Consider the following 16,184-nt stretch of genomic DNA (forward strand, 5'->3'; position numbering starts at 1 on the left):
ACAATGTTCAGCTGTACTGCTTAATGGCAATTTCAGAAGAACAGAACTTCAAGTTAGCATCCTTAAGAGTGAAATTAAGTTTCTTGGAGAATTAGAATATGACTCAATTAAATCAATGCTATAATAGCTTGAATCAGAGTTTAACCACAATGTTTTTGGCTCCCTCGCTGCACTCACTGAGCTCTTCATTCAATCTTTCCGGGTTCTGGGACCCATCCAAGCCCTTCCTTCCTGGCACAGCTGCCTTGGAGAGCCAAACCTAGCCATCCCTTAGGAGTCAGGTGGTGTGGTAGACAAGTCCTTTCACTCTTAAAGCAGAATTCACTCACTACACTTTCCATCCTCTTAACCTCAACCCACCTTGGGCTGTAGGTTCTGTCCCTACCACCATCCTGAGAGATGGTGGCCTTTCTGCTGCGCATTCTGGCCCCATTCCTCAACGCCAAACTGCTCCTACTGGATATTGTGCAGAACGCTTGCTAATGAAAGTGGTTTGGGCTGGCACCAACCAATCAGATAGAGAGCCATCAGACAGTGGGGTTGTGTGATTCATGTAGGTCTCTTCTAAGTATTAGTTTTTTATTTGGGGGATTTACTGGGAGATCCAGGGTAGTCAATGATGGAGAACGTTTAGAAGGCAACAGAAGAATGAATTCTAGGGCTGGAAAGGTGGCTCAGTAGCTAAGAGCACTTGCTGATCTTCCAGAGGACCAGAAACCAGTTCTTAACCCCACTCACTGTATCAGATGGCTCACAATAGCCTGTAACTCCAGCTCCAGAGGATCTGATGTCATCTTCTGGCCTCCTTTGGTACCTGTATGAATGTGCCCATATACACAAACACACACAGATACACACATACACACACACACTGTACGTGAGTTTTGAAGTACATAACTTTAATCCCAGCACTCAGGAGGCAGAGGAAGATGGATCTCTCTGAGTTTGAAGCTAGCCTAGTCTTCACAGAGAGTTCCAGGACAACCAGGGCTACAGAGAGAAAATTAAATATTGAATGCCTACCAAGTCATACTATTTTTCTAGTGTATACCCACTAATGATCAGCCCAGATGTTCCAAATGTCTTCCAAAACATTGCCTGAACTTCTTGCCTTAGAAGTATCCTGTTTTTAATTTCCTATGATGTCCTCACAAACAGTAACTGGCAGTTCATCCATGAGCCGAGGTGCAGAGAGCTGGGAAGAAGTCTCCTGGCTTTCTTTCATTGTCACTCTCTCCATCCTGATCTACCTCATGACTCCTCTGTTGAGGGTTGGTCTGGTGTTGTGTATTCAAATGCTAAACACCGGACCCCAAGGTCTGATTTCAGTCCAAAGGAGCACATTCTCACAGACACCAAGTGATACCATGTAAACCTTGCTCCCCACTTTAAAGTTGGCTGGTTAATAAAAATAACTAGAAGTCTCTAGCTGGGCAGAAGAAGAGTAGGCAGAGCTTGTGCCTACCAAGGTTCCCAGGCTTGTGGTCTCAGGTAGGAACTATAAGGCTAGGAGAAGGTGGGAGAGAGAAGGAAGAAGACAGAGAAAGAGGATGTGGTCTGATGGAGCAGATCCAGTCCAGACAGGAAGACTTATTGGCAGGTAACTTGGGAATACAGCTGGGAAATAGCCATACTAGCTTAGAAAATTAGTTTAAATCATACCTGCCCAGTTATTGTGCTGAAGCTGTTTTAATAAACCACTAGGTCTCTGTCTTCACTTTTGGAGAGGGAGGGCTAGCTGGATATAGTAAGAGCCCGAAGGAGTCTAACAATTCTACCACAACTCTCCTCCTTTATTGTCATTTATATATTCCCTTAGAGTTATTGCTATCTGGTAAGTTCCTCTCAGTTCAGTTTTGTTTGTTTGTTTTGTCTGTCTATTTAAGAAACATTTGCTGACTATCCATCACATCAGGCAATTTCCTACAAGGTGTGTTGAGGTATTGTTCCCATCTAGGGATCTTGACCCAGTTTGTTTTCTCCACTAATTAAAGACTTACGAAGACAGGAAAATTCTCAGGTTCAACAGGCAGCAACAGGTGACAAACTTATTACACGTGAAGAAACACATGTTTTGATCAGTTGATTAAAAAAAAATCTCAGAAGCTGTGCCCATGAAGTCTCACCAATGTGGATGCCTAAACATGAGCTGAACAAAGACAACAGCAATAGATAATGCTAAAGAATGGGGGAAGCCCAAGAGTTCTCAACTCTACATAAAGAACTACAGGTGACTAAGGAAGGAATGCTGAGTAGGAGAAATAGTCTTCTCCAGGGAAGAACACATCAGTTGGTTATCCAAGAGTAAATGGTCATCCCTGAACATACACACACATTTAAAGAAAATGAAGTCATGAATTTGAAAGAAAGCAAGACAGGGTACATGGCAGGGTTTGCAGAAAATGAAAGGGAAGGGAGAAATGACAGAATGGTGATATCAGTGTTTATTATCAAATTTATGTATGATATATAATATAATAAATATGTTTGTATACATCAATTTCATATATTTACCAAATATATATAAATTATCAAATATTAAATATAAAACATTTAAAAACATGTATTTATTATTTATACAGTATTCTCCCTGCACGCCAGAAGAGGGCACCAGATTTCATTATAGATGGTTGTGAGCCACCAGGTGGTTGCTGGGAATTAAACTCAGGACCTTTGGAAGAACAGCCAGTGTTCTTAAGCTCTGAGACATCTCTCCAGCCCTTCAAGTATTATTTTTTAAACACACATGCATTCTCTCATAGTTCTGAAGACTTTTCTGAAATCAAGGTTGTGGGGGTGGGGAGCTCACACTCCTGGATGGAGTTTTTGTTTTGATCTGGTTTGGCTTTTGGTTTTTGAGAAAAGGTCTTACTGTGTGGTCCAAACTGATCTGGAACTCACTGTGCAGGTCAAATTGGCCTTGAACCTTTGGAAATCGTTATGCCCCTGCCATGCAAGTGCTCATCAGTGTCACCATGACTGGATGGGTAAAATCCTTTCTTATTTCTTCCCGGCTTCTGCAGGTGGTGACCACGGCTGTCACCCCTTACCTCGTAGATGCCTTGTTCTAACTTGTGCCTTTGTGGTGTAAAATTCTCTGTGTGTTTCTTGCTTTACGTAGTGTTTTCTCTTCTTGAGAGGCCTTCAGTCAGACAGAATTAGGGCCAATTCCATTGTCCTCATTCAACCTGATTCAGTGTGCTGAGACCCCAGGAAGGTCACGTCCACAGGCGCCAGGGATCAGGGCTGCTGTAATCTTTAGGAAGACAGTGCTCATCCCCTAACATTTGGATAGGAAGTGAGGACCAGGTGTGATCAACTGACAACTTGAAACTATCAGGTAGAACTGAGGAGCCGTGTCTTCTGGACCCGCATGTGTATGATGTCTGAGATGTTCGCTCCTTTGGGAACTTAAAGTGGCTGAGTCTCAGCTTGGTGGGTACAACTATTTGTTTTTTGAGACAGGGTTTCTCTGTGTAACAGCCCTGGCTATTTGGGACTCGCTTTGCAGAGACCAGGCTGGCTTAGAGCTTACAGAGACCTGCCTGCCTCTGCCTCCCTGAGTGCTGAGATCAGAAGCATGTGCCACAGCGCCCCGCACCTATATTCAACAACAATATCCTGAAATGTGTCCAAAGCCAGTCTTAAGCTAGCCACCTCCGCACACAAATGCCTGCTTTCCAAGGAATCTCAATCTGGATTGGTCATTTCAGACTTCTAATTCCCATCACATCCCACACTCGGTTCATCGCTAAATCCACTCCGTCTCCTGAAGATCCTCCATATCTGCCTTTGTTTTTTTTCAGGTAACACATTAATGTCCTGGCCTCCCCTCCAGTCCTCCCAGCTTCAGGTTCCATCATCTCCCATCCCTTCCACATGCCTTCCTGCTGCAGTTGCTCAGTTTTATCAGCTCAAAACAGTCTTACCAGTGGAGATGTCTGGCCAAGTGGTGAGTGGCTTCTCAATGTGTGACAAATGAGGTGGCTTCTTGATCTATGAGCACCACCAGCCTTTCGTCTTCAGACTCTGGCATCTGTCCCTGGGCCATCCTTCAGGCAACCATTTGGCTCCCAGAGGACACCAGCCTCTGAGTGCTAACTAGGAATGGATTTTTTTTTTCTGTTTTTCAATGTAAATTCGTAAATTAGTATTTCTGGTTTTTAAATCTAGTTAACTATTTTTTGAGGTTTAAATCCTTCAACCGCTCTCTACCTTCAGATTGAAACCTGAACTTGTGATCTATGGTGATTCTGTCTGTCTGTCTATCTATCTATCTATCCATCCATCCATCCGTCTTTCTGTCTGCCTACCTGCCTGCCTGCCTATTTACATATCTATCTATCTATCTATCTATCTATCTATCTATCTATCTATCTATCTATCTGTCTGTCTGTCTATCTATCCATCTACTATTATCTATCTCTGTATCCATCTATCTATCTATGTATTCATCTACTATTATCTATCTATCTATCTATCTATCTGACTTTCATAATCTGACCCTTGGCCACCTCTATCTATCTCTCTGTCTATCTTTTCATAATCTCATCCTTGGCCACCTAGTCCTTCCTTTGTCTCCTACTGCTGGTCCACAGGCTTATACACTTGAGTCCCTTCCTAAGGCAGTCTCTCTCCTACTCTTTTTGTAAATACAGCTTTGGATTTGTTTCTGGAGGAAGCCTTGCCCACTTCATCCCACAATGCCCTCTTCTGCCCTGATTACAGACTTCTAATTATATGGGATCTCCAAATCCTATATTGTAATAGTTGGTTTTCTTGTTTGCCTTTTCCTTTAGATGGTGAGCAAATCCAGCCAGGTCCAGAGCAGTTCTCCTAAAAGCAGTATGCCATAAACACTGCCCCATTAGCATCTATGGGGTAGTCAAGCTTGCCCTTTCATGCCTTTCCCCCCTTTTTTCCTGTCTCCCTCCTTTTCTCCCTCTGTCCCTCATTTCTTCCCTTTCTCTTTTCTTCCTCCTTCCTGCTCTTTTTTTTCCATTTCTTTATTCATTTCCACATTTGTATTTTGCTTTCTACAAAACTGCTGGGTTCCACAGATGTTAAACATAAACCTTTTTGTAACCTGCCCCTTTCAAAGAATTAACGTTTGCAGTTATCCATGATGTATGCTGAGCAGCTGGGCCCAAAGGAGATAGGGAAGGAACACCTATCTAGCAGCTGAAAGTGTTTCTGTCGATGAAATAGTAACCTTAAGTGTAGACTAAAAAGTATTGCTGTGGGTAGCTTGCAACTGAAAATGATTGAAATCAGTTTCTTTCAGTTACCCATAATAGTACAAATTAGTATTATATTTTATAGTATTTTTAGTTAGCACTTAAAACACTAGTTACTATTCTTTTAATTGTGTTCTTACGATAAATTATATTCTAGCGTGTTATTTTGTGATTTTTAAGTATTCTTTTTCTCTTGGACACAGGTCTCACTATGTATCCTCAAACTCACAGTTGCCCTGACTTTGCCTCTCCAGTACTGGGATTGTAGCTGCGTGTCACCACACCTGGCCTAGGAAAAATAATAATTACTAGACCTAAAAAATTCTACCATTCATAAACCGTCACAAATCTGTTCCAGGCTCATTTGAAACAGACCCCTGGCACAACATGCTTTGGGTCACAATGTTTTGTTGTTGTTGTTGTTGTTTTTCAAGACAGGGTTTCTCTGTGAGTTTGAGGCCAGCCTGGTCTACAAAGTGTGGCCAGCCAAGGCTACGGTACGAGTTGAGATGGGCAGCGCTGGGGAGCTCAGCAGTGAGGTGCTCTTGCTGCTCTTGCAAAGACCTGAGTTTGGTTCCCATGTTGGGCAAAGCACAATGGCCTGGAACTTCAGCTCTAGGGACTCAGAGGCCCCTTGCTGGCCTCCACAGACGCCTGTGCACAAGTCACACACACGCATATATGCAAAGAAACAGTAAAATAAATTTAAGAAGGAGATGCCGGTCGAAAGGGGTGGAGTGAATAAGTCAGAAATATTAATCAGAAGAAAATTAATTAAAGATTAATCAGAAAGGGTGCATGAAATACTTACTAGAAATCTACTATCTTATAGCCAAAAAAAAAAAAAAGCACAAAAGAGAGACTGAAGGGAGTTAGTTCCCCTGCATGGCTAGACGATGCTGCTCCCAGAAGTTACAGGTTACTGAATGTGAATCCAGCCCCAGGAGGGGGCTACCTCCACAGCAGGGCCAGGGAGTCTCCACCAGTCCTCAGAACACTACAGACTCTCGTCGGCCTTCTTGCCTTCCAACCAGAGCTAGAAGGCGGGATCCTGTTGCTGAAGACATCGCACAGCTCCATTTTGAGGTAGAAAGAAAGCAAAGTGGCGGAACTAGAAATTTCTTCCTCGCTGATTGGCTTTCAAAGTGCCGGGTGGTGCCATGCAGGCTTCTGGGGGAGGTAAAGGCAACGATGGTTTTACCCAGCTGTGAGACCTAAAAGCTACGAAAGCAACCTTACAGGGTGAGGCGTGCCTACCTACCTGTACAGTAGTGATGCAGCTGTTGCGGGGAAACCAACCATCCTCTGATTGCATTTGAAGCTGGCTTCACGGCTACCGTAAGCCTGTTTAACAACCCGTGCCTTGAGAGCTTGTAAGGCCAAGGGGAAAAACTTAGTGCGACTGTGTAACACAGCGTCTAACTGCCATCTAAATGTGTAGGTAAGAAAGGGATTTGTAGAGAAGGGGGTGGGTAGGCAGTGGTAACAGGGAAATGGGAGGGGGTGAGGGGTGATAGTGGATAGAAAGTATTATGTGTACATGTAAATTGTCCAAGGGCAATTAATAAAAATTAGAAATAAGAAAACATAGACATCTGTTAAAGGAAAGGAGATACTGAAGTAAATTTGCTTTCATTTCCCCCACTCAAAGCTCCCAAACTAAAATATATCAGCATGATATCTGAATACATCTCCAAAATCCAAGAGACTCGGGAAACTCTATCCCACTGGAGAAAAAAAAAAAATCACTAAGCATATAAATTAAAATTGTATTAAAACATCTATTTAAAAAAAAAAAAGAATCAAAGAGATAAACCCAGGTGTTATACAAAGTAGGCAAGCAGGTCCTGTACCATTAATTTATATCCCAGCTGAAAACAATGCACCCCTCCAGTGCTGGATACCCAACCGAGGGCCTTGTGTATGCTGTATCACTACTCTACCACTGAGCTATAGCCCTAGCTAATTTATGTAAATAACTTGGGGTTGGTACAGGTTTATTTTGGGAGGTTGTGATTCTAAGAAACAAGAGCCAGCTGCCTTCCTGCCAATCTAACATCGATGTTAGGATTTTGCAGGCATAATTCCGAGAATGAGTCAAACCAGTCCTCAGAGCAGAAAGCTGAAACCATTGTCCCTTAGGCAGAAAACCCCATACTTGATTGTGTCGAACTGAGTAGTTTAATGCAATCTGTTCTGGAATGTTCTATAGATTCTAATTTTAGAGAGTCATGTTTGTTTCCGTTGCGTTGTTACTCCGATAGGATCATTATTCTTCATTTTAATTGGTTTTCTCTGTGATTTCTTCTATTTAACATTTAGGTAATACCACCAGTCTGTGTTGACACTCCTCTTAGGGTGCCTCTTATTAGTTGAGTTGATGTTTTCTGTTTTGGGTTTTGGTAGTATTTGTTTTTGTTTTTGTTTTTTCAAAATAGGGTTTGTCTGTATAACTGCCCTTGCTGTCCTGGAACTTGCTATGTACCCCAGGCTGGCCTAGAAATCCAGCCTGCCACTGTCTCCCAAGTACTGGGATTAAAGGAGTGTACCAACAAGCCTGGCAGGGGGTTACTCTCTTTGACAAGCTGTATTGGTGGTTTTAGCAATACAGTGGTGGCACATGCCTTTAATCCCAGCTCTGGGAGGCAGAGACAGGCAGATCTCTGAGTCTGAGGCCAGCCTTGTCCACAGAGTGAGTTCCAGGCCAGCCAAGACTACACAAAGAAACCTTGTCTAGAAAAAAAAAAAAGTGTTTGTGATGAATCATTCTTTCACAGAATGATGTAATGAACCATCACTACTTTCCCTTTTGGTAGGAAGCGAAATTATGACAAAAAACAATAGCTTGTGGTTTTTATTTGTTAAAAAAAATGTTTTCTTCTTCCACTAATAGACCAAACTTTTTCCTCTTCTATTTCAAAATAGGCTTCAGAAGTTGCTATTGGTCAAGGTGTTTTATTGCAGCAATACAAACCCTAAGACAGTTTCTCAAGCAACAATTCCTTGGACAAACTGCCTGTGGCGTGATCACTGATTTGTCACATCTAACACTAGCTTTATGCTATAGGGTTTGGTTTTGTCTCATGAAGAGAAATCACTTCATAATTATATTTTATTCTTATATTTTGTTTTGTTTGTGGCAGGGGAGGAAAAAAACTATTATTTTTATAAAAGAAAACCCATATCATCCTATGAGTAAAGGCCTTCTTAGTAGAAGCCAAGGGCCAAGTTCACGTTGTGAATTATGACAAGCGACATAGTTTTGTTCAAGTCACTTCATTTGGCTGAGCTTGAGCCTCTCCATTTAGAAAGCGAATGTGCGTGTGAGGGAGCTGGTAATTTTCCAGTGGCCACTTGTGGGAACACACCAGAAATAGGAACTAGGAAGCTATCTCAGCTGACTATGTTTAGGCACATGGATGTAGACATTCTGTCTTCACATCTGTCACTGATTTTTTTTTTTTTGGGTGGAGGGTGGGGGGTTGAGGGACATCTCTGAAGCCCCTGCATTTACCCATCCATCTGTCCATTCACTCATTCACTCAATAAACATTTATTGAGTGCCTCAGTCCTAGGCTCTGAGATTACAAGAGTGCAGAAAAGTAGGGTGGCTGCTTTCAGAAGCTGTGTTCCAGTAGGAGACACGAACAATAAATATGTAAACAAGTAATAGCATGATAACCAAGGATTACGAGAAGCAGCAAGAAAGGAATCAAAAGGAGGGAGCTATGGAAACTTTCCAGGGCAGCTACTTTTAGACAGGTGCTTCCTGAGGAGTCTGTCATCCAAGCCGAGACTTCACCAAATGCTAACAAGCTGAGCTTCCAGGCTCCAAAGCAATTATTAGTAATTTGCAGGTGCAAAAATGACTCATCTAGGCTGCTTCCGATGCAAATTATCATTTGTTGGCAAAATGCCTCTAAGAAAAATGCATTATGTCAGCCTCGGTTTTGTAGATTCCCATAGTATCTTGCAAAGGGTTGGTCCTGGGCATTACCAACCACTCCCTCAATTTGGAGAGATGATGCAGGGAGTCCTCTGACTGGGTGGTTTGTACACTGGCTTTTGTCTCAGACAAGGCTGAGGCAAAGAAGAGCCACCCACTTAGTCACAGCTACGACGCCCTGGCAAAGAATACCCACATCCTTATTCCAGTTCTACCCAAGCTGGCCAGGTGGCTCCTGAGCCCATTTGTCACCTTGTGGAGATGGAGCTGACTCAGAACACTAGCAGTCATTTTGACCTGGGATGGGTGGGAAACAGAAGGCCTGGATGGCAAGCAGGTGGAACTGCTGGCTGTCTGCGTAAAATGTTTGGAATTTTTCCCTACTGACCAGTTCACAAGGCTGGAAACTCTTTTGCTAGAAGCTAGCATCCAATCCATTTGGTCTTTAAATTCCTTCTGTGTTTTCTTTTTTATGGGTGAGGTGCTTTTGCTTTTCCATTAGTGTATGCTTTTGGACAAGATCACTCATAACTCATACAGAACAAGATCACTGTAACTATTATTTTATATATATATATACATATATATATGTATATATATATTACGTCTAGTCCAAAAATGGACTCACAAGCTGGGTGTGGTGGCACATACCTGCAGCCCCAGCACTTGGGGGGGTGAGCAAAAGGGGCTTGCTATAAGTTTGAAGTCAGTGTGGACTAGTGGGTGTTACACCAGTCTAGGCTAGATTGTGGGACCCTGTCAAGAAAAAAAAAAAAAGCTACTCACAGAAATTTTAAAACATCAAGAATAATAGTCAGGTTGTAGGTGTGCTGGTCTTAGGCTGAATCTTATCCAGAACTGCCTGTCCCAAATCCGAAGGACATGTCAGTACAACAGAGGTATAAGTCAAGGTAGAAAGCTCTCTCCCTCTCAGTATCTCTCTCTCTCTCTCTCTCTCTCTCTCTCTCAATCTTTCTCTCCCTCTCCGCCTCTCTCTTCTGTGTACATATAAGCACACACATGCCACTTTAATAGCTATTTGATAATCAGTGATGTTCTAGTTTCAATCTTTTGCTTTGACAAACACTATGACTCAAAGCAACTCAGGGGAGGAAAGATTTTATTTGGCTCATAGTTCCAGGTCACAGACCATCCTTGAGGAAGTTAGGGCAGGAACTCAAACAAGAACTGGAAGCAGAAACAATGGAGGGCCACTGCTGGCTGGGTTAGTCAGTGTCATGGTTCTTGAGTTTTCTTATACAGTCTAGGACAGCCTGCCCTGGGAACTGTGCTGCACTTGGAGAGCTGAGTCCTCCTGTATCAATTAATAGTCAAGGTCCCCTCCTCCCCCGCACATGCCCTTGGGTCAATCTGATCTGGGCAGTTCCTTAATAGGGAGTTTCCTCTCAGGTGAGTACGCTGTGCTAGTTGACAATGGACGCTGACTTAGACAATGGGTTCCTTCTCGTAAGTGGTCACAGCAGCTGTGAAGTCACTGCATATGGCTTGCTTGGAGAATCTTCATCCTTATTATGTTGTGTGAACAAGCACGTGTGAGTTCCAGATACAGGACATTTTTTTTGTCACTGTTGCTGTTCCTTTAGCTCGGCTAGCTCCGTTGAGCATAGTATCTATGCACCCATCTGCAAGCTCAAGGTTTTTATGCAAAGTTTCCCAATCTCTTTGTTCCCAGGGGCCATGCTCTTGCAGCCCACTTCTTGTGTATCTTGATGTATGCTGATGGTGTGTTCTGCCGTCACCACCTCATTGATTCTCAGGTAAAGAAGGGGTTCTTTCTACCTGAGAGATTTGTGGGTAGAGTCTCCATCCTTGACCACATCGCATCATTGAGCTCTAGCATCTGGTAGCTCTTATCTCAAGTCCCGTTTTAACATTGCTTTACTGACAGTCTTTTCCGAGCTCAATGACCCATTACTGTCTCTGGGTTTCTGGGGGTATAAAGATGCTAAAGAGTTGGCTTAATGGGACTTAAAGGGGGAAGGTTGCTGTAGAAGAATTTTAATTCAGAACATGGCTGTTCTGGCAAGAGATTACAACCAAAGACCTTCTAGGTCTGTGTGATCTGGCTGGAATACAAACATACCTTTAATCCAGGAGACAGAGGGAAGCAGATCTGAGTTCAAGGCCAGCCTTGTATAGAGCAAGTTTCAGGTAAAGAAAAGCTTAGGTCCAGGAGTGGAGGTACACACCTTTAATCCCAAACAATAAAGGTAGAGTTAGTTGTAGAAGGAAGTACCCATGTTTGAAAGTGATGTCTAATTGAGTGCTAGAAACTGAGGAATCAGAGAAAGACTTGACAGAGCAGGATGTGCCCAACTCTCACAATAAGAGAGAAGAAAAGGAAGCTACTCAAAGGACAATACAGAGAGAGAGGGGAGAAGTGGTTTTACTGGGACAGTAATAGAGAGACAGATTGCAGAGAAAGAACTTAGTGAAGACTGAATAAGCCAGAGAATGAGAAGGAGCCAGAAGATTACAACAGATTGCTTGAGTTAGTTTAAAGCCAAGTGGGGCAATTCAGAGGCAGAGAGAAAAGCCAGATTGAATAAGTTACCTGGGAGAGGAGTTTGAGCCAGAAAAGCTGAGTTGAACCAGCCAGCCCAAAGCTCAGAAAGAACAATAAAGGGTGAGCTTATTCAACAGTAAATCTTAGAGGCTAAAAATATTCTAGGCCTAGGTTAGGTTGTACGGAGGCTAGATGCTTCCAGGATTGGGCCTAGTTTGGCAGAAGCAGTAAGCCTCCCAGACAACAATTGAAAGAGGAAAATAAAAGTTCCTTTTACAGGTTGCTCAGTGGTTAAGAGGCTTTGCTGTGCAGCCATAAAGACCTGTGTTCAGGTCCTGGCATCTATACAAGTGATGCACCCCAGTACTGTGAATGACAGAGACAAGGGAGTCATTGGGGCTTGCAGGCTGCCAGCCTAACTGAAAACCCTGAGCTTGAGGTACAGGGAGAGACCCTGCCTCAAAGGAATAAAGCAGAGAATAATGTTTTCTGTTTTTTGAATCCTCTGATCCACCTGCCTCAACCTACCCAGTGCTGGAATTACAGGCATGTGCCTGGCAGCTATTTTATAAATATGTTGGGGTTATTTTCCCTACCAAAAAATTACAGGTGTTCCCTCAACTTGCTTATTGTTCCTGTACAAAACCATAGTACTGTAGGAGGATCCTGAGAGAATCTGCTGGACTATGGAGTCAAGACTGGCACTCCTCCCACCCCACCCCCACCCCTCACCTCCCACCCACATCCCCACCCTTGTTATTACCCTCTGAGCTTCTCCTTGCCATTTCTGATGAACACACATCACCTTTCCTATGGGAAAACATTGCATAACTCTTGAACCTATTTTACTATCACAACTAAGCAAAATACTGACTTCTGGCCTAAAAAGTGATCATATTTAACAAATGCTGAAAACCTCCAGTTCCTCATAATTATCAAGGTAAGGATGGTTCCTTTGGGGTAAAGTCTGTTAGAAAACAGTGTTTGGACAACTTACGGAAATAAAAACTAAGTGACTTAACATTTCCCTCTAGGTCTTGTAGAAGTGAACAGGGGTCCTTGCTGGTAGCAAATGATAATTGCTCTATAAGTGAAAAAAATTTAAGTATAGCATATCCTATACTTGTGAATGAAGCCCTAACCTTAGGAACATGAGAATAGTTCTGGAAGGCCTCCATGTCTCAGGCAATTCCGGAAAGAGGAGGCCCATTTGGGGGTTTTGACACTATACTTTCCAGAGGACAAGGCTAAACTAAAAGAAAGTCTTAGGGTTTGTATATATCTTAGGGTTTACACTACAAATAGCAGCTGCAAAAATAAGAAAAATAGAATTACCCATAATTCTACCAACCTAACACATTAATTGCTTTCATTTTCTTTGTTCACTCTTAGTTCTTGATTTAATGCCATTATTCCATGCAGCTATAAATACAACATAGTTAAAATGCCGTGTTCTTTTTTTTTCCACCCAACATTATATTATGAACTCTTTTGTCTTGAGGCTATTTTGGTTGCAAGGAACCAAGTCAAATTATCTCAGAATTAAAAGGTAGGAAAGTGTCAAGTCAAATTATCTCAGAATTAAAAGGTAGGGAAGTGTGTGTGTGTGTGTGTGTGTGTGTATGTGTGTGTGTGTATACATATCTAATTGTGCAGATTTCCAGGGGTAGGAACCAAGGCTCTAAGTCAGCTAAGTGTCATAGGAGTTGAGCTGGGACATGGAGAGCCACTGGCAACTGAAGCTGCTGTCAGGAGCCTTGGGCAGGTGTCAGGGCCTCACCTGATACCTGCATTTGTGCTTTGTACTCTCCTAACTTCCGTGTACAGCACCAGTAACATAATGGCCAGCTATGAGATCTCGCAGCTCTGGAGCATTCCAGACCTCTTAGGTTGGTTTTGTTCTGTTTTGTGTTTTCTTTTAAGAAGCTAAGGATGGAAGCCAGGGCATCACACTGTACCGCTGGACTCTGCCTCCAGATCTCTAAAGTCAAGTGTCTGTGATCTCCATGCAATTAGGCTGCTCAGTCTACAGCCTGGTGTCCCCTAGCTCAGACAGACACTTCTTGGTTCCACTGGCTGTGGCTACGGAGGGAGGATCACATGCTCAGTCTCTGCATAGCAGCAAGGCCACCAGCAGGGACCTCCCAACCCCACCCCATCCTCTGTGCACGCACACTGACCTGCATGTGCGCACACACAAACACACACACACACCAGCAACTCCCTCGTGACGTTTGTAGTTCTCAGTTTCATGAACTCATGGCAGATATCAAGCGGCTATTCTATAACCCCAGATCCCATTCCCTAGCTGCCCATCTGGGGAGACCACAAATAAAACCACAGTGAGCATTTCTGTACCTGCATCTTCCTTTTCACCTAAATTGTGTAAAATCTGGAGCTGCCACAATTAAAACCCGCGATGAACATTTATGTAAGTACATCTCCCCTTTCACCTAGATTGTGTAAAATATTTTTAAAACTACATAGAGATTACATTTTCTGGATACCTCCAGGACATAAGCCATAACTTGCAATATTTTTGTTTCACATATACCTATATCTACCAGAGATGTGTACTTAGGTAGTTATAGGCCAAGTCATGAACTTTGACATCTGGGGTTTGCTTTATAAACACTCCAGGAAAAAAAAAATGCAGTGTTTAGGAGATAATGGAGTGAGAGTGGTGAGGTGTTGATGATTGTTGGAGTTACTGATGGCTGTGCCGGGCTTATTATGTACTATTGTCTTATCTTGCTATGTGTTTCCTACTGTCCTTCTCTTTTCCGCTCTAGTGTCTTTCCCTGTACACTTTCCTGTATGCCCGTGTACTGCCCTCTCCAAATCGCTCAGTAATTTACTCAGGTGCATTTGCCAGAGAGTTTCTAACAAGGAAGAAATCACCTCTCATTTCCACATGTTTATTTATTTATTTATTTTGTGTGTGTGTGTTTGTATGTGGGCACAGGCATTCTAAAATAGTTGTTTGGAGGTCCGAGGGCAACTTGCTGGACCCCCACCAAGGGGGTCCCAGGGATCAAACTCGGGTCCTGGGCTTGGTGACAGATGCCTTTATTGTTAAGTTTCATACCCAGGGCAAATGGCTGAGGTGCCTATTTAAATATCAAAATGGACCTGGCCACCAGGTTCTCCCCGAATCCCTCAGTCCCTACCTGTTACAGGGCTCTCCAGGTTGGCACACCCCGCCCCCTACCCTGAATTTTCCAGCCCTGGGGGCTGGGCTGCCCTTCCCTATATAATCCATCCATTGTGGTTGCTTGTCTTCTTTGTACCTTTGAACCTCCTGGCTGCTGCCCCTGGTTCCCCTCTCTCCCTCTCCACCCCGCCCCAAATGGCCCAGCTCAGGGGTATGTCCACACAGGACTTTACCATATGTCTCTGCTGCTGGCTATGCTCTCCCATATGTCGATAATAACCTTTCTCCTCCTCCATACCTAAGGGTGGTTGCGTTTCCTTTCTTTTCCTTTTTATTTCTGTTGTTCATTCATTTAGCAGCTGCTACCTGTCACTGCACAATTTAGTTTTTCCCTTGAGTTGACAGATGGTTGGAAACTTAGTGCTCTGGGGAATCACTGTATTCTAGAAGAGCAGCCAATGGCAAGGTGTGGGGGGGGTGGACAGTGGCGTGGCAGACACAGGACCCAGCAGGCAGTGCTGGAGAGAGCACTTGACCACACACAACCCCTTTCCTGTCTTTTTGCCTTGCAGTTTTCAGACTTTTTGAATCTAAGCTGGAAGCTACATTTGAGTTTATTTTTTTTTAATTAAGTGAAAATTGTATATATTAACAGATACGTCTTACACACAAGAGCTAAGTGAGAGTGTGGCGTGATGAATCTGAAGTCAGGAAACACAACACGGGTGGTTCCTGACTTCCTGGTGGAGCAGGGCATGGGAATGCCCTGAGGCTTGAAGACAGACTGTGTAAGCTTGACCCTGTGTCTTGAAGGGGGTGGGATGTTCTCAGATCTCCCATGGTGCCTCTACATTGCTCTGTATGGTTTCCACCACTAGGCTGGAGGTTGGGGGATGAGGGAAGGAATTCTGGATTTTTTTTTTCAGTGACTAGAATGCAATTGGAACTCGGTAAACATCAAATGAATGAGAGAGAACACGATTTTGTATCAGTTTTTAAATCCCCTTGTCTTCTCCTCACAGTGCCCTCTTTCCCCAGATCCTCCCAGGATGCTCCTTCCTCAGCCCTGCTCCGAAGATTCCAGATGAGAAAGTAAGAGCTTCAAGGAAGCCTCCGTATAGACATGAAAACCTCCCAGCATTACGTCCAGGGCAGTGTGTCCGTTGGAGTGCAACCCTGCATCCGAGTCACCAGGATCTGACTTTGTCATCAGCTAGCTCCTGCCTTTAAACTAGGACAGCTCGGAACTGGTTCTCTAAACCTAACTGCCGGAGGGTTTCCAACCATCTGCTGATAATGAATCTCCCACAATAAACCTAG

This window comes from Meriones unguiculatus, chromosome 17, assembly GCF_030254825.1.
Source record: "Meriones unguiculatus strain TT.TT164.6M chromosome 17, Bangor_MerUng_6.1, whole genome shotgun sequence".
In the NCBI taxonomy this organism is placed as follows: Eukaryota; Metazoa; Chordata; class Mammalia; order Rodentia; family Muridae; genus Meriones; species Meriones unguiculatus.